The following is a 17984-nucleotide window of genomic DNA, read 5'->3' as shown; positions in this document are numbered from 1 at the left end:
ACATAAGTAGATTGCTTTTCCACTTGGCAGAAGGCACAGCTACAGCACATAGATGAGTGTATCACAGCCCATCTCTGTCACTTCCAGCACATTCATGGGAAATAACAGGAAATCAATAAGCATAGGAGCAAAATGGTGGGGGATGCTTTACGTTCAGATAGAAATATTATTTGAAAGATGTCTTATAATTTGTGCTAATATATTTATTTAACATTACACAGGTAGTGTGTGTATATATATATATATATATATATATTCAGGATGTATCTTTGTCTCAGAATAAATCGTAAATCTGTTATACAGACTGCTCTTGATAAATAACTGTATGAAATTTGTTTCTTGAATATTTTTAATCTCTTGCACAGTATCCTGACTTCTTACAAGTATTTGTACTTCAGGGTTTTTGTTTTGCTTACTGTTCTTTGTTATAGTATCTAATGTTGGCAGAAATTGAAGTTTTTTAAGTATACACATTGTTATGGGTTTGGGAACTTGTGGAAACAGATGGTTACCATTTGCAAATGAAATGCTTTACATCATATGTGTGTACATGTATATATCATATGTATATTACTCTGACATTGCCTGCCTAGTGTGTACTTTTTTAGTAAACAAAATGCATTACTTTCTATTATTTGTCTCACATTTTTTATTTTCTAAAACTTTGACCTAACTCAGTGAATTTGATGTGTTTTTAAATGATGTTCATTTATAAAATAATTGATTTTTATACCATTTGGAATTTCACTATTTTAAATTCATATCACAGGGAGATCAATAGGCTTATTTTGTCTGCAAAAACATCAGTGTAGGCCAATATATTTTATTACAGAAAAAAGAAAAATAATTATTGCCATTCTTTTTTTCCTAAATAAAACTACATGCACATACAAAGCTATCATTTACAAAATATTCAGAAAATAGCAGTTTAAAATAACAATTCTTTATTTGTATCACCTTTATATTACTACAGCATGGATAAGTGTCATTAAAGTTCCTTTAAATTATTCCTTATGGCCTCCCTGGTGGTACAAGGGGTTAAGTCTCAACACTATCAAGTTATGGGCAGCCACTGTAGCATGAGTTTGATCCCCGGCCAGGGAGCTGACCCACATGGCACAGCAGACCTCTCCTGTCTTGCCCGCTGCTCTCCTCAGCAGTGTATTTCAGTTTATCCACCTGTTCTGCTCCCCACTCTGTCTCTGGTGAATCCTCTCACCCCCTGCACCTCTGGCTTATACCCCAGGTCTTGTATGCATAAATAAATAAAAATAAGTCTTTAAAAATATTCCCTATGTGTCTACTAATATAGTTCAAGATATTTTCAATTTCTGCAACTGAATTATACTTAACGTATTGTTTGAGGAACTTCCAAAAAAATATATAGAAGGGAAAGGGGAATCAAGCTTTCTTGAACATATGCAATGAAATGTGTTGAATATTTTAAATATGAAAATTCATCTCCAAAATTCATTCTCCAAAAAATTGAAGTAATTTATTCATTATTATCTACTAGATTGGGGAAAATCTAAATAACTATTGTTACTGCAGCTGAAGTTCAGTGCAGGTAAACTCCATTCTAATCAAAGTGGCATTTGCCGAACCCACTCAACCCCTTTATTTAAAGTTCCTTTTATCTTCTCCCACTCTGTTACCTTCATATGTTGAGCAATGGCAGCTCTCCTGGACCTGTGCACAATGACACCAGAATTCTCTCTGTGCTTATAAGAAAGTGTATACTTTATGGAGATTGCTCCTTTACAAGACTTACTTTCTCCAAAGAATATTTGTAAGGACATTGGATTGATTTCACATGCATCTGTTGACATTGTCCTCACACTGTGGAAATTGGGCCATGTGTCCACAAAATTGAACAAGCAAGTGAAACAGGTTTCTAACTCATTTAACAAATAAAATTGCTTGGGATCTCAGAGATTAGGAGCATGCATAAATCTTTTCTAATTTTTGATCATTGCACTGAAGAGTTCTCATTACCCTAGGAATTTAGACAAAACAACATCACAGGAAAGTTGTTGAGAGCAAATCCAAAGAGTTCTTTACAATGAGGATTTTATTTTATTTTTTTCTTTCATCTTTCTTTTCTTCTTCGATATATAAAATGGTAAATGTTGAGGCTTACTGTAATAGTCATTTCATGATATATGTAAATCCAACAATTATACCATATGCCTTATATTAATATCGTGATATATATCAATTGTTTCTCAATAAAACTAAACAAAAATTTTTAAATTCTCACTGAAAAATAATTGTATTAGTCTTACTATACAAAACATAACATGTATGTTTTCTAAAAGACAGCTTAACAGAGTACTTATTTAGAAATGTACATACGTGAAGAGAACCAGCCTCACATTTTTAGATTGATCAAAAGCAAACATTTCAGAAGAATTTAGTTGCTTTTATTGCATTGCAAATACCTTTGGCTAAGGGGAGAGAGATGGAAGAAACCAGTTGTTTTCCCAGGTGACTATTATTTTCATTAACATGTTGAAGGAAGGACCATGAAAATAAAGTTGGGGAGACAAAAGTAACACATGCAATATTATTAATATTTAACCTGAGCACATCACCATAGAAATGATCATAAATTCAGAAAAAAGACTGACTAGACATAAATATTTGTAGGCATCTTCAAATAGTCATGAAGGTATCTGAGAATTTAAGGTGGAATTAAAAGAATTTAAACTTTTGATTAAAAGTTTCAATCTGATCATCTGTACTCCACATTGTATATAATATAAAGGTCAGTGTTCAAAGCCCTTTGCATGATATGTAGCATCTAGCATATCAACTTGTTTTAATCAATCCTAAACTCTTGTTGCTCTCCGTGTGGTTATAACACTTTACATTCTAGTCAGAATTTTGCTGCTTACTTGCCTAAAGAGTCATAGTTTTGCATATGTTTTTTTTATTTACACTGGGAATCTCTTCTCTCAAAATGCAGATCTAGGGCCTCCCCATTGGCACATCGGTTGAGTGCTGGGCTGCGAAGCTGTCGCGCAGCCTCTGCAGCACTGGGTCAACCCCCCCGCCACCGAAGGAGGGTCCCACATGGCGCGCAGACCTCTCCTGCTGCCTCTGCTCCCCTCAGCAGTGTACTTCGTCAGTCTGCCTGTTCTGCTCTCCGCTCTGGCTTTGATGAATTCTCTCACCCTCACATGCTTCTGACTGTACCCAGTGCTTGTATAAATAAATAAATAAGTCTTTATTTAAAAAAAATGCAGATCTAGCATCCTCTTCCTTGATGTTTTTTTCTTGACCCATCAGTTAGAAGCTGTCTTTTCCTACTTTTTTCTTAGTGTTTTGTTTCTTATACTTCCACAGAAATACACAGAGTATTGTATATACTTGTCACACAATGTTTCATCTCACATGATTAAAACAGTAACCTTATTTACCTTCACTGTTCAAGGGCTTTATACATATGTAAAGGGAGAGATGATAATTGCTGGAGAAATTATCTGATAATATTCTCTTCTGATGAATTGATTCATCAGAAGAGAATAATATCCTTAGTTTACGCCACCTTTGAGGCATGACCTCGCTTCCTATAGTTGAACAAGTTACGTCACCCCAATTGATCCAATTTTGAAATAAAGGGGTTGGTATAATGGCATTTAATGTCTTTTAACATGAACAATTTTATAGTTTCATCAACATTTTTTCTCTTGAATATATATTCCACAGTCAGGCAGCAGTTATTTCATTACCAGATGCAATAGGGAAAGCAAACAATTATTAGAATTCTTTCTTCTGTAAGACAGAAACTTTAAAAAATTGACTCATGATGCTGACAATATAGTTGTATAGTAAAAACATCAAAATGAGATAAACAGGTCTAGTGTGTCTATGGAAGTCAAGCTAGGTAGAAGTTGTCTTCATGTCAAATAACACAGCATCTGTAAAAGAGAAATTAGGTAAAATAATAGTCGTATATTTTTTCCTAAACAAAATAAAATTAAAAATCTGCCAAAAATGTATTGAACTTGTGAATTTAGAGAAATGTCGTAAAAATCATTTTTAAAATCTCCCTTCTCCCCTCAGTTGAGGGCTAATTTTAACTTCATACTATTTCAGTCTAAGCAGAAACTTAGATAAAGGCAAGCAAAGGGGTAAAATGGAAAATTCTGACTGGGCTAAAATAGGAAATACTCCCTGAGGAATACTGAAAAAGTATAGTTTTCAGTCTGTTTCACGAAAGAGGTTTATACATACAACAAAAGATTATTTAAGGCTTAATGTGACCAGAAAGAAAATAGATTGTATTTTCATTAAGTATGGCATTAGTCTAAAATGCTTTGAATATTTCAAAGTGCCATGTTGAAGAAAAGCTAGCCTTCCTTCATCTTAAGAAAACATAGTATATTAGTGTAGAAATAATTTTCTGTTTAATACTATTTTCTGCACACTTCTCTTTAGTCTATAACAATGCCTTTTTAAAAAAAAAATATTTATTTTTGTGTAGAAGAACTTGGGTATACACCAGAATTGCAGAAGGTGAGGGGGTTCACTAGAGATAGAGTGGGGAGCAGAACAGTGGATCTACTGAAATACATTGCTAAGGGGAACAGTGGGTGAGACAGGAGCGGTCTGCTGTGTCATATGTGGGTTAGCTCCCTGGCCAGGAATCGAACTCAGGCCACCATGGTGATAGCATGGAGACTTAACCCCTAGGCCACCAGGGAGGCCCCTATAACAATGTATTTTTGAAGTTTTATGCAGGCAAACCCCATATATAGAAACATAATTTTGAAAGCAATGGATTTTGAGATTCAACAAATATCTTTTTTATTTTCCTAAAATAATATCAATTAATGAGTTGTAAAATAACTTTTATACATGTTTCCTGAGAGTTTTAAAAATTAAGATAATATCACAATTTTAGTCACAGTTCTATCAAAACAGCACTTTTCTATCATGACTAAGAAGGCAGGGCGTGTTGGATGATCCACCTGAAATGACTACTTTTCAGAGATTAACAAAAGTGTTCCTGACTCACTCTTTCAAAGCCTCCTCTTCTTCTCTGCAAGGGTTACTAGTAAGAGTTATTCCCTTCCAATCAATAAAAAAAAAAAAAATAGAAATTTCACAGCATATTTTCAGCTTTTCATAAAAGCTTGTCATCACATTAAATCAAAAGTTTCTGATCTCTGGAGTTTACCACTGTGTTGTTGATAGTGTCAAAAATTGCAGGCTAAATTAATAATCACTACAGGACAGCTTGTGTGTTTTCTAGATGTGGTACATATACTTAGGTAGTTATGATAAAATCAGCTATTAAGTAGAGCAAAGGAAAGTCCAGTTGAACATAATTTCCCTGCCAAACAACCATACCTATAATTCCTTTGATCGCCAGTGGACTTTGTCCAACCAAACCTTAAATCTTTGACCACTTCACTGAATTCTGAATATTGACATATATTGGCAAAAAACAATCCTCAAAGGAAATGTATTATTGTGAATTTTATAAAGAATAAAGTTAAGAATAGCAGAATTGAGTTAATGTATACAAGTACCATTTGTGAAATATAAAGGTTTATGTAAATATGAAATATTGATAGCTATAATATGATTATATTTATAAATATAATAAATGACAGTTTAGAATATGTAGGGAAACCCCAGTCTTCATCAACAGTTTGATTTTGGTTGCAGAAATGTATTTCTTTTCTGTTCTTAGTTCCTAACATTCCTGTTCTTCTGAATAGTGTGACTCACCAGTGTTTCACATTGTCTCAACACTAGTGACTGAATGATACTCATGTATTTCTACAGCTTTCTCTAAAGTTCCTTATGTCACTTATTGAACTCTTTACCTCCTGAATTTCTGTTATTTTCTTCTTCAAAGCATCAATCTCTACCTTCTGTTCATTGATTTAATTTCTGAGCTCATTCTTTGTTTCTCTGAATCTCATTGTAACTTTTTGAATTGTTTTTTTGAGTTCTATTTCTTTGGCTTGTTTCTGAGTTCTCTTGTATTACTTTGATTTGCCTTTTTAAAAAAGATTTATTGGGGCCTCCCCGGTGGCATGGCGGGTTGAGCGCAGCACTGTGAAGCTGTCCGCAGCTTCTGCAGTGCCGGTTCAATTCCCGGCCAGCCAGGGAGATCCCCACATGGCCAGGCAGACCTCTCCTGTCTCGCCCGCTGCTCCCCTCAGCAGTGTATTCCGTCACTCTGCCTGTTCTGTTCCCCGCTCTGTCTCTGGTGAATTCTCTCACCCTCCCGCGCCTCTGGCCTGTACCCCAGTGCTTGTATAAATAAATAAATCTTCATAAATAAATAAAATAAAATATCTCCCGCTCTTTAAAAAAAATAAATAAAAAAGATTTATTTATTTATGCATACAAGAACTGGGGTATAGGCCAGAGGTGCAGGGTGGGGTGTGACAGGATTCACCAGAGACAGAGTGGGGAACAGAACAGGCAGACTGACTGAAATACACTGCTGAGGGGAGCAGCAAGACAGGAGAGGTCTGTTGCTCCATGTGGATAGCTCCCTAGCCAGCTGGGGATCGAACTTGTGCTGCAGAGGCTGTGGATAGCTTCACAGTGCTGTGCTTAACCCCTTGCACCACCATGGAGGCCCTGATTTGCCTTTCTGAGTTTTCATCTATCTCTTTGAGTTTCTTTATTATGGTAGTTGTGAGCTCTTTATTTGATAGGGAGCTGTAATCTTCCATCTTTTTGTGCTTGAGTTTTGGAAAATTGTTCTCATATTGTGATGTCACACTCTGTTGAAAACCTGTATTTCCATGTGTGATTTTTTTTTGGTTTGCCATTTGGTACTTGAGGTCTCCCTATTTTATTATTGTTTTTTAATATTTTAGCATTTACTTACTTGGGCCTTTGCTGGCTACTGTAGGTACTCAGATCTGTTTTGTAGTTGTTGAGTACATGAGGTGGGGAGGGACTTGGAGGGACCCAGACATTGGTGTGGATGAGTTGGGGTGGGACTGGTTTGTGTTTTTGGCACTGCTGATAAAATTCCTCTCTGGGGTTTGGGACGAGAGGAACAGCAGTCCCTGTACTCAGTACACTGAGTACTAGTGCCAGGGCTGGGAAGGGGAAGTGCAAATCAGAATGCCTGTTCTGCTGTTATCTTTACTGGACACCCACTGTGTGTGGAGAACCCAGCTCCTGCACAGGATTTTCAAAGGAATACATCTCCACCCAACCTCCACTCTTCTTTCCCTAAGGGAACTCTGGCTGAGCTGACCACTTTGCTATCGGTGTCCCCTCGTCTAAACCACAATCTCCAGATTCTTCTCTTCATCCACCTCCTGTTCAACGTTTCCTGAATCTCCTCAGGGTCAACTCTGTTGAAATCAGCGCTGGTGTCTACTGACTGAGGGATAATCAGTCCGACTCTTATCTGAGAGATTGTTGGAGCACTGTCCTTCTAGCTTATTCTTCCCATTGGTTAGTCCATGGGGACTAGGCTCTGAGTTGCCTCTGCTGGAGCCTCTAACATTCACTCTTCTTGGCAGGGCCTGCTCTATTGCTTGCCAGGATTTACTGGGTTTGGGTTACTTCTAGGACCCTCCCTGGGGCTCACTGATGTCTGTGGGGGCCACCTGTGGCTGGCCTGCTTCCGCTTCCCTCCCTGGAGCTTGCCAAGGTCTAAGGAGCCTGGTGTGATAGGTCTGCTTTCAGATCCTGTTTCCAGGGCTCCTGAGGTCTGCTGAGGATTACTGTGTGAGGATCTTGCCAGCTCCACTCCACTGCTTGTGGGGCCCACTGGGCTGCTGGGGCTAATTTCACCCATCTGGGTTGACTATCTGCTCGGCCCATTCCACTGCTTGCTGTAGTCCTCCTCATCCTCTGGAGGTTACTCCTAGTGTGTGCTGTAATTGTTTGTTTATCCTTCGGGAGTTACTTATTTTGTTCTGTTGCAACCTAGCTGTGAGAGTACAGAAGAGTTAAGCCCAGCATCTGTGCTCTGCTGCCATCTTTCCTAGCATCTCAACCTAAGTATTTTGATCTTTTAAGTAAGAATGAAATTTTTTGCCGCATCTTCTTCACAGAATTGTTGTCATGAAATGAGAAAATCCATGAGTCACATGGGAAAATCCATGAGTCACTTAGTCATTTTCCCAGCCATTAGGAAAATGAGGCCACGTTAAGGTGACATGGTCAACTTTTAAGATTTTAAATATTCTAAAAAATAGTCAATGACACTGAAATATTTTCCTGAAACTCCTAAAGAAAGGTAATTTACTTACCTACTTGGGCCTTTGCTGGCTACTGTAGGTACTCAAATCTGTTTTGTAGTTGTTGAATACATGAGGTGGGGAGGGACTTGGAGGGACCCGGACATTGGTGTGGATGAGTTGGGGTGGGACTGGCTTGTGTTTTTGGCACTGCTGATAAAATTCCTCTTTGGGGTTTGGGACAGGGCAGTTTCTCCATTCTATTGCATCAGCATCTTCCAAGGTTAAAGGCCCAGTATATAAAACTTGAAAAATCTCCAAAGGTATTTCTGAAGCCCATGAAAGTGGCACAACTGATGCTTTTTGTGCAGTGATTGTGACCCCTGGCTGCTCATTGGAATCACCTGGAAAGCTTTGCAAACTTTGGATGCCTTGTACCTAGCCTAGAACAATTTAATCAGAAACTTTGGCAGTAAGGCTGAGGGGCCCAGCAGTTATAAAAATTCATTAGATCATTTTATTTATTTATTTATTTATTTTAAAAAGATTATTTATTTATACAAGCACTGGGTACAGTCAGAAGCGCGGGAGGGTGAGAGAATTCACCAGAGCCAGAGCGGGGAGCAGAGCAGGCAGAAGGACTGAAGTACACTACTGAGGGGAGCAGCGGGCAGCAGGAGAGGACTGTGTGCCATGTGGGACCTCGCCAATGGCCGGGGATCGAACTGGCACTGCAGAGGCTGTGGGCAGCTTCACAGCCCAGCGCTCAACCGCTGTGCCACCAGGGGAGGCCCAAGGCCATTTTAATATGCATCCATGATTGAGAACTTTTGTGTTCTGGAAAAGGCAACATAAATAGATTTGTGATCAACTTATGCACTAAACACGGCACTAGAAGTTTTGTATATATTATTTAATCTTAATTTTAAATTAACTATATTAAATAGATGCTATTTCTATATTCTGTGCTTAGGCACTAAGTTGATAGAAATCAGGTGACATTCTGGAGGAAGCAGAGTTAGTATATGGTAAAGCAGTCGTTCCTCTCAGCTCTCAAACTCATTCTTTTTGCATTCTCTCCCTTGACTTTAAAGTGATTATCTGAATTATGTAAGGGGCATATAATTTAAAAAGGTCAAATTAATTGTTCTTGATATATATGCATAATTTATGGTTGTTTTACCTTTCATATTATCAAGTACCTTTAAGAGCTAAATGGAGGACTGTGAGTGTCTTGGTGGTATGGTGTAGTGGCAGAAAGGCACAGGGCAGTTTTTCTATGATCTAGGCCTACGGGTAAAGGAGAGGTCTGGGGCCAAGAGGCTGGCAGGCCTCCCATCCCCCAGCGAGTCTTCACTCTTTCTGGGCTCTCTAGCATTCTCTCACAGGCTCTGTTCTCTGCTTCTCCTTTGCTGCTTTGCTGGTTCTGCTCTTGTTCTTCTTTCTGCTACTCTACTGGCATCCCCCTGATGCCACCCTTATAAGCCCAGTCTCATCCCAGGTGTCCCCTCCTATGCATGCCCACACCCTACTCCAGGTGCCCACCATCAGGCAAGCATGTAGGACCGCCGGGGTTTATCATTAATGCTAATGGCAGGAGGGTGGAAAATCCCGATAGTTTTCACTTACCCTACATATGGCAATACACACCTGAAGAGGTGGAGCCCTATATTTCTGACTCATATACAGTGTTCTAAACCTATGTTACCTTAATAAAAAGTATTTTTAAAAAACTAAGTGGAGATGGTTTGGATGTTTAAAACTAATCTATAGTCATAAGAACTCAAGCACATTCTACTGACAGTTGCTACCCCTGCACTCCAAAGGGAAAGATACATTTTGAGAAAGTCACTGAAAGAAAGCTTTTAAAACTTAAATCCTTTATGAATATTCAGAATTAGTAGATTCTTGTGAGGCATTTGACAATACACATAAAGTGGGTGCTTCTTGGAAACCAAATTAAGGAATTTAAAAAGTGAATGGTAAACCTCTGTATTACCTTAGGGAAAGGAAAGTAAATTTTTTAACTTAATGGCCCCCCAAAGGGAACTGTGTATCTGAAGATACTTCAAAAGGCACCACTACTTGAAAAAGTAAGAGAAATTTTTATAAAGGTATAACAATAGATTCCTGCAAGTTTTAAAACATGAAAAGATAAACCCAGTGGGAACAGGAGTGGGGTAGAGGAGGAAGTCAGTTTCGAAAACCTGAGTAAAAGTTCACACTGTGAGGAGTTACAGAAAGTTTTGCATGCATTTTTCCTTTTTTTTTTGTCAAACCAGTGGGTTCAAACTTCACATTAACACGCTGCTATATTAACGCTGTGTCTATTAATACTGTCTGCTAACCTCAAAGACTGTAGTTGCCAGCTTGAGCTGATATCTATAATGTAGGAAAATTGAAACCATAGAATTCACACATTAAATTTCTGGGAAGGCAGTTTCCTAAGCAAAGTCTTAGAGGTCAGAGCCATTTCAAGTCTCTCCATGTGCTGATAACTACTTGTGATATAGGCCAGTAGATATTTTCTGACTCATGGTCAAAACAATTTAATGAAAAATGTATCTCTTTCAAAAGAAAAAGACTGAAGTAAGAGTGATATGGGAAAAAAAACCCACACCATTGGCCTATATTTGAAATAAAAACGGGGAAAAATGTAACAGAGTTGAATTTATTTATATTATTAAACAAGGAAGTGTTGCTCAGTCTATGATTCCAGTGTTGACAATTAGCATATCAGTGCTTAAAATCATGCTTGTCAATCATTAATTTATCCAGTTAAAAGTTGCTAATATATGTATTTAGCCCTGTAGTTCATAAGGAAATTAAAAATGACTGTTATATATGTGTTTAAATATATGTGTTTCAATAAATTTTAATACACTGAAATTTCATGCTGACAATTATATGATATGATGTAAATCAGTGGATGGCACACTTGAATATGCATCAGAATTAAATGGAAAGTTTATTAAATGATGGACTCCAGGGGCTCCACCTCCACAATTTCTGATATAAGAGGTCCAGGTTACATTCTTAACAAACTCCCATTTGATGCCTCTGCTTCTGGTCCAGCAGAATTGTAAATAAAGGGGCATTTGAAGGAAAGTTAGTAATAAACCAAAGTGGTAACTCCTGCTTGTTGGACATTTACTCCGCATCTAACTTGGATCTTACTTAAACTTCACAGATGAGGAAGCTGATATCAAAAAGGATTAAAAGGCTTTCTCAAAGTGAATTTAAACCAAGTCTGTCTGAATCCAAATCCTTGGAAATTAAGAAAAAACCTATAATAATTATTGTTCACTCTTCTATATTAGTTTGTTAACACAGATAATTTTCTTCTCTGAAATTGGATTTATAAGCATTGACATCATCTATAGATATAATATCATATATGTAAAACTGATGAAACACTATAAAATTATGTAGCAAGCCTCAAAATCATATACACTAAAAGCACTTTAATGTGATTTCTCTCAAATTCTTGCTATAATACCCAATGTGGTCATGGAGGGAAAAAGAAGTGAAGAAAACTACTAAGAGTATAATTAGGTCTAATAAACTAAGTCTAATTGACTACTCAATAATCTATATGGGTGAAAGTGACATGAATCAGAAGATAGAGCTGGATGAAAAGTAATAAATGACATAATTGGGCTCCATCATATCCTATTTCCAACGATTTTAAGAAATAGAAGATTGAGAAAAAAGAATGTAGCAATTTCCACTATAATTCCCTCACATTCTTTCCCCTGACTCACAGACATAGAGGAAAATGAACTTGAAAACTGACAGTGACCAATATCCAGTATATTGGTACCATTTTGTGAAGGAAACAGTATTTTTCATTGAAACTTCTGAAAGAATCTTGAAGATGAAAGATATCCTAGATGTTTTAGTTGTCTTTTTTTTTTAAAGATTTATTTATGCATACAAGAACTGGGGTACATACCAGAGATGCAGGTGGGGGGAAGGAAGAGGAGGGTGAGAGGATTCACCAGAGACAGAGCGGGGAGCAGAACAGGCAGACTGACTGAAATACACTGCAGAGGCGAGACAGGAGAGGTCTGCTTCGCCATGTGGGTTGCTCCCTGGCTGACCGGGGATCAAACTCGTGTTGCAGATGCTGCGGACAGCTTCATAGTGTGGTGCTTAATCTCCTGCACCACCAGGAAGGCCCTGTTTCAGTTTTCTTAATATGTACATGTTCATAGTATCAGAAGATCAGGGAGTTAGAATGAAAGATGCCTAAATGAAGCCTTTTAGATCCTGAATTTGAATGGTAGTGTGAATATTCACCTGTTGTATATCTGAGAAAAGAATACAATCACCAAATAGGCATATGGTAACTTATACCAAGCACATTTTACTTCCATATCTGTAAAAAAAAAAATAAATGAAGTTGAGCATGTCCAAATTTTGTCTCATTCTAGGCAACAAATTATTAAACAAATAATATGGGGATCATTAGACTAAATGTTGGAGGGAATTAGCATATAACCTTACTTGGGTATATGCTTAAATTATATATTATATAATCTAATATATAAAATTATACCAACTTAGATTATATATTGTTTAGATATTTGGATATTGCTAAATAAAAATACTGTAAGAAAATAAAAATGATTACATAAGTAAGGAATAGACAAACTTTGAAGCAATATACTAATGGAGACAAAATACAGGAATAATTTTATATAATTTTCCTCTAGAACATAACTTTTAGATCATTAAATCAAAATCAGTAAAAGTATCAAAAATAAATTTGGGAAAATATTAGCAAAAAATTAAAGATGCCTATGGTCATTAGAAATATGACCAAAAATCCACCGGAAATATGGGCAGAGAATGTGGGCCAATGATTTGAGTTTACCAACAAAAGTGATAAATGATTAACAAACATTTAAAAAAGTCATCAATCTGTATACTCATCAAATAAATAACAAACAACGATAACCTAATTATTGTCTATTAGTCTGTATTCAAAGACAATGGGCATTCTTTTCTACTTGTGATAGAAATATAAATTGTTACAGGTTTTTATATGCTACTTAGTAGCACATCAATTTTTGAGTCTGCATATCTAGAAATTCAGTAGTTTAACTTTTTAAGCCATTAATCCTAACAGTTTAATTATTATCAGGGACAAAGATTTAGCTACAAGGAAATGTCTCCATCACTATTTAAAATGGGGTGATGAGAAAATAATTCATTACAAATAATTATATTAATTAGTGTGAATACGTGAAATGTCATTTCATGTAACTAAAATATTGCTATAGAAGAATAATCAACAGAGACATATTTCTGATATGTATTTAACTGAAAAGGAAAACTTCAACACAATATATACTATATTACTCTATTTGCATGGAAATATGCTGTTGCTTCAAAGATGACAGAAAATTCATGAATTAATCACTTTACCTTCCCAAAGTCCCTTAAAATAGGGATAAAGAAATACAAAGGCTAAATTAACAATTGACAATATTAAATACAACAGTGAAAGAAGGAAAACAGATTGAAACACCTTGTAAACATATGAGGCATGTCAAATACTGAGACTGAGCTGTCCTAAAAGAGAGATTGAAGAGCTTAGAATAAGAAGCCCATAACTGGAAGGGTGGGTAGAAAAGAGATTTGGAATAAAATCTAGGACTCACCAGGCAGGTAATGAAAGGTCTACATATAGTATAAGCTATCCCCCACTTTTCTCCCACTCCATACTCAATGGCACATAACCTGGCATTTTTTTCCAAAGCAAAACTCAGAATTTTCTGCTCTAAAAATCAAGTAAATGGTCTAGGGCTTGTTTTGGCACCCAAGAGTAAAACCACCACTCCTACTGATCTTCAGGAACACAAGCATGATGATCTGGTCACAGTTCAGCCTAAAGTGAAGAACTTCAGGCATCATGTCTCTCTAAAGTACCGCCTTTTTCATTTTTTTCTGTCCTCTCATTCTTAAATACAATTATCTCCAACTACAATAAGAAAAATATGAAAAATTAGATACTTGAGAAAAGTATGTAGTATGAAGAAGATAAAACAAGATGAAGAAATAAAAAACAAAGATGCATTTGAATGTGTAAGATAATTCAGGTGACAAACCTTTAAAACTAGTATTTTTATTAAAAAAAATCACAGAGATTTCACACAACAATATCAAGTTGAATAAAAAAAGGGGCAATTGAGAAAAAGATACTTTACTATTTATTTTAGTATATTATTTAATTACATAAAATTAAAATATTTGTATGGCCATAAGGTATTCTTTCCCGCTAAAAGAGAAGTCCTAGATTCTCTCTGACTAGAGCTCAAACTTTGGAACCTTGAACTTAACATTTTACCTTCATGTCCAATATAATCAAGTCGGCAGATTAATCCACATTCCTTGTGCTCTGTACATTTTTTTTTTTTGCCCTACAACAGTTATAACGTCTTCTAAAAAATTACCTTTTAGAGACACTTGATTTGATATAGAGGAAGGGGGGGTCAAATTATAGGGAACAAAAATGTAGTCATAAAAATGACTTTTTCTGCAGTGAATGATAATTATATAGTGTGGCAGCACTGTTGATTGATTGCTAAGATCTACTCTCCATTCTTCCATAGTAATAGAACTGTGTCTGACCACTGGACTGTAAGTCACTGGTTGAACATTTTTTTGTATCTCTTGCTATAGATTTTTGTTCATGGTTAATTCTATCTCTTGGTCTTGTTTAAAATATTTTATAGAATGACTTATTTTTTCTGGAATAAAGATGGAACCTATCATCAGATTTCAATGATAATATAGGTTTTTCTCCATTTTCACCTTCATTTGATAATTTTAATAGAACAATATAGGAGAGTATTGAAAATATCAATATATTTTCATCACAGGTTTACTTTTGGAAATGTAGCTGAAGTATGGATAGAGATGTAATTTATACAAACTGAAAATTCTAAGAGTTCAATTATAGAGTTATTTATACATGTATTCACAGTCTATCACTTAAAATTATTTTAAAAATACATATTATTATATAAATATTTTATGTATGTAATATATGTATGTTTGTCTCATATATGTATAATCTGAAGGAAAGTATAGACAATTTATAACATATAAAAAACAATTACAGGTGATTATCTTTTGTATGTTTGTCTCCATCTTCCAAGATGTTTTCAATTAATTTGTATTTATGTGAACTGGAAAACATTTTTAAAGTAATTTAAACTTTATTAGCCTGTCTGTTGTAATTAAGAAAGTTTTTTTTTGAAGTATCAATATCCATAAATTTGCTTCTCATTCAAAAAATCTAGTGGTAAAGGATAAAATGAAAACCAATTTAAATTAAATTAATTAGCCTAAAGTAATACATTGATTAACCTTTTTTTGGAAAATTAAGTCTTTTTAAATGAAGGTATTTTCATGAGTAATACAAAAGCTAATTTGAAAAAAAAAACCTCAGAGCCAAGGGTGAAAAAATATTTTACAAAGCCACAGTAAAAATACTGTCAATTTTATTGGACTTAAATGCAAATTACTAGTATTACTTGAATTACATTTAGATTTTATTTGTTCATTAATCTCTAGACTCTTATAAACAGACACTGTTAATTTGCTTTTCTTCTTCCGCTGTTCATATTTGGGAAGTGCAGACTTGTCTGTTAGGCAAACTTAACCAACCAAGCGAAGTCACTAAACCCTGAAGAGCAAATTACAATGAACAATGTGCTAATGGGGAGTAATGATTGAGTCACACACCTTGCCTCGTGAGAAGAGTCAATTAAAACATCTAAATATAGCAACCAGCATGTAAAAGCCAAATGCAAGTAGTCCATGTAAGAAAGGACAAATAACTGAAAAATAAAAGAAGTGCTCAGGAAGTGAACAGGAAACACCATTAGATTTTTTTCTGACTAATATGTATTTAGGGCTTTTGTAATACACATTTTCTATCTACTTTGAAAATGTAAACATTCTAACAAAAATCCCTAATACATTATGAGGCAGGAAAAAAAAATGTTCATTAGTGTTAAATATCTCGTCACTTCTCTAAGTCTTTACCTGCTCCACCTCAGCCCCACATGTCCCTGATGCCCACAGACAATCTGACTTCTTCTAACTGCCCTGTTCCAGATCTACATACAAAGTCAGATTGAAATATTAGCAGCTGCTTTTCTCATAATGATTTAGTGTGGTATTATCTTACTCATAATTGCCTTTGATCAATTTTTGACACATTTAGTTAGAATACCATGCGGATTTGGTGACAGTGTTGTCTTGCTCCTACCTACACTTCTTCCACACATGACTAGGAGGTATATTTAGCCATATCTAACAGGTCCATAAAAGATGGATAAAGGTGGATAAAAGGTAGATGAAAAATTTGAGTTATCCTTACCTTGTTCCTGTTAGCGTCTATTTCCATGGTTCTCTCTGTTGAGTAAATTCATGGATCAGTCCTGAATACATGCACAGCATATCTATCTAAAAGTCATTCTTTGGATGTTTGTTTACTCAAAGTCTATTCCTTCTTCTCCCAGTAGTTTCATTTCATTGGTTATAGATTTTCTGATCCCTGATCTTAAATATCAGCTCTGGCTCAGGCCTTCTTTGAATTGACAACTCATTTAGAACAGATTTTTTTATTTTAACTCCTTAGCACTCCTTTATTTTAACCCTTAGCACTGTCTTTTTTCTCTTTTCTATATGATGTTATTCCAATTGAGTGGATCCATTAATTCACAGTTGCAAATAAAGTATGTTCCTACTACCTTTTATCAGTAAACCAACCTGCATCACCTCCCTTCCTTGGGAGAGAGCAGGATGATCTCCTAATTTCAATTTGCTCTTCTTTATTAATGAACTGAGTCATCATTTGATATCATAAATGGTGATTGCTGAGAAATTTTCATACATAATTATATGTGGTTTCTGGCCATGAAACCCCTCTTGGATATTTTCTGGACCTTGTTTTGTCATTTCCCACACCTCTATCTGATGATGACCCATGTGTGTAGACTGATCCATTTTCACTTGGTCTCTCATTCATGCTTTGAAAATTACTTTAATGATAATCTCATAATTTTTCTAGCTAAAATATTGCCACCAAGTAGTGTTAGTAATTCAAATTCCAAGCTTTTTCACTCTCTTGAGATTCACAAAATAATGAGATCTTTGACATTCTGAACAATTTTCTCATAAAGCATACCACCCCACTTTTAAATGGATATCCCATAAAGTAAGCTCATTTTTTGTTTTTATCCAACATCTGCCTCACTTTGATTAAATATAACATAGGAAATGATAGTGTTTGGAGTCTGAAAGGGCATGTGATGATTTTAAAACATGATGAAAACTAAATTTCTATCCCTTGGATTTGGGTAGTCTATCTGACAGCTTCAAACACTAGATCATGTCGAAGTAATACTCTGTGACTTCCAGAGGAGGTCATAAAAGGCATACAGCTTTTTTTCTGTTCAGTGGAGCACTCACTCTTGGAGTCCAGAACTGCCATATTAGAAGTTTGGCTGCACTGAGGGCACTGTGCTGGAGAAGCCACACAACTGGCATGGTTGAAAGTACAGCTGAGTCTGTCTTTCTGCCATTCCAGGTCAGGCACCAGACTTATTAGTAAATAAACTTGCTCAGAATTTAATACTCTAGCCCACTAGTGTTCATTCATCCACTCATTTGAGGCACCCTGAGCTAATCTGGTCATCTGTTACAGATTGAATTTTTGCACACACCTAAAGTTCATATATTGAAATATAACTCCAATATGATAGCACTTGAAAGGGGGGGGCTCTTTGG

Source organism: Talpa europaea (genome assembly GCF_964194135.1).
Source record: "Talpa europaea genome assembly, chromosome: 6".
Lineage (NCBI taxonomy): Eukaryota > Metazoa > Chordata > Mammalia > Eulipotyphla > Talpidae > Talpa > Talpa europaea.
Note: the sequence above shows the minus strand (reverse complement) of the source record.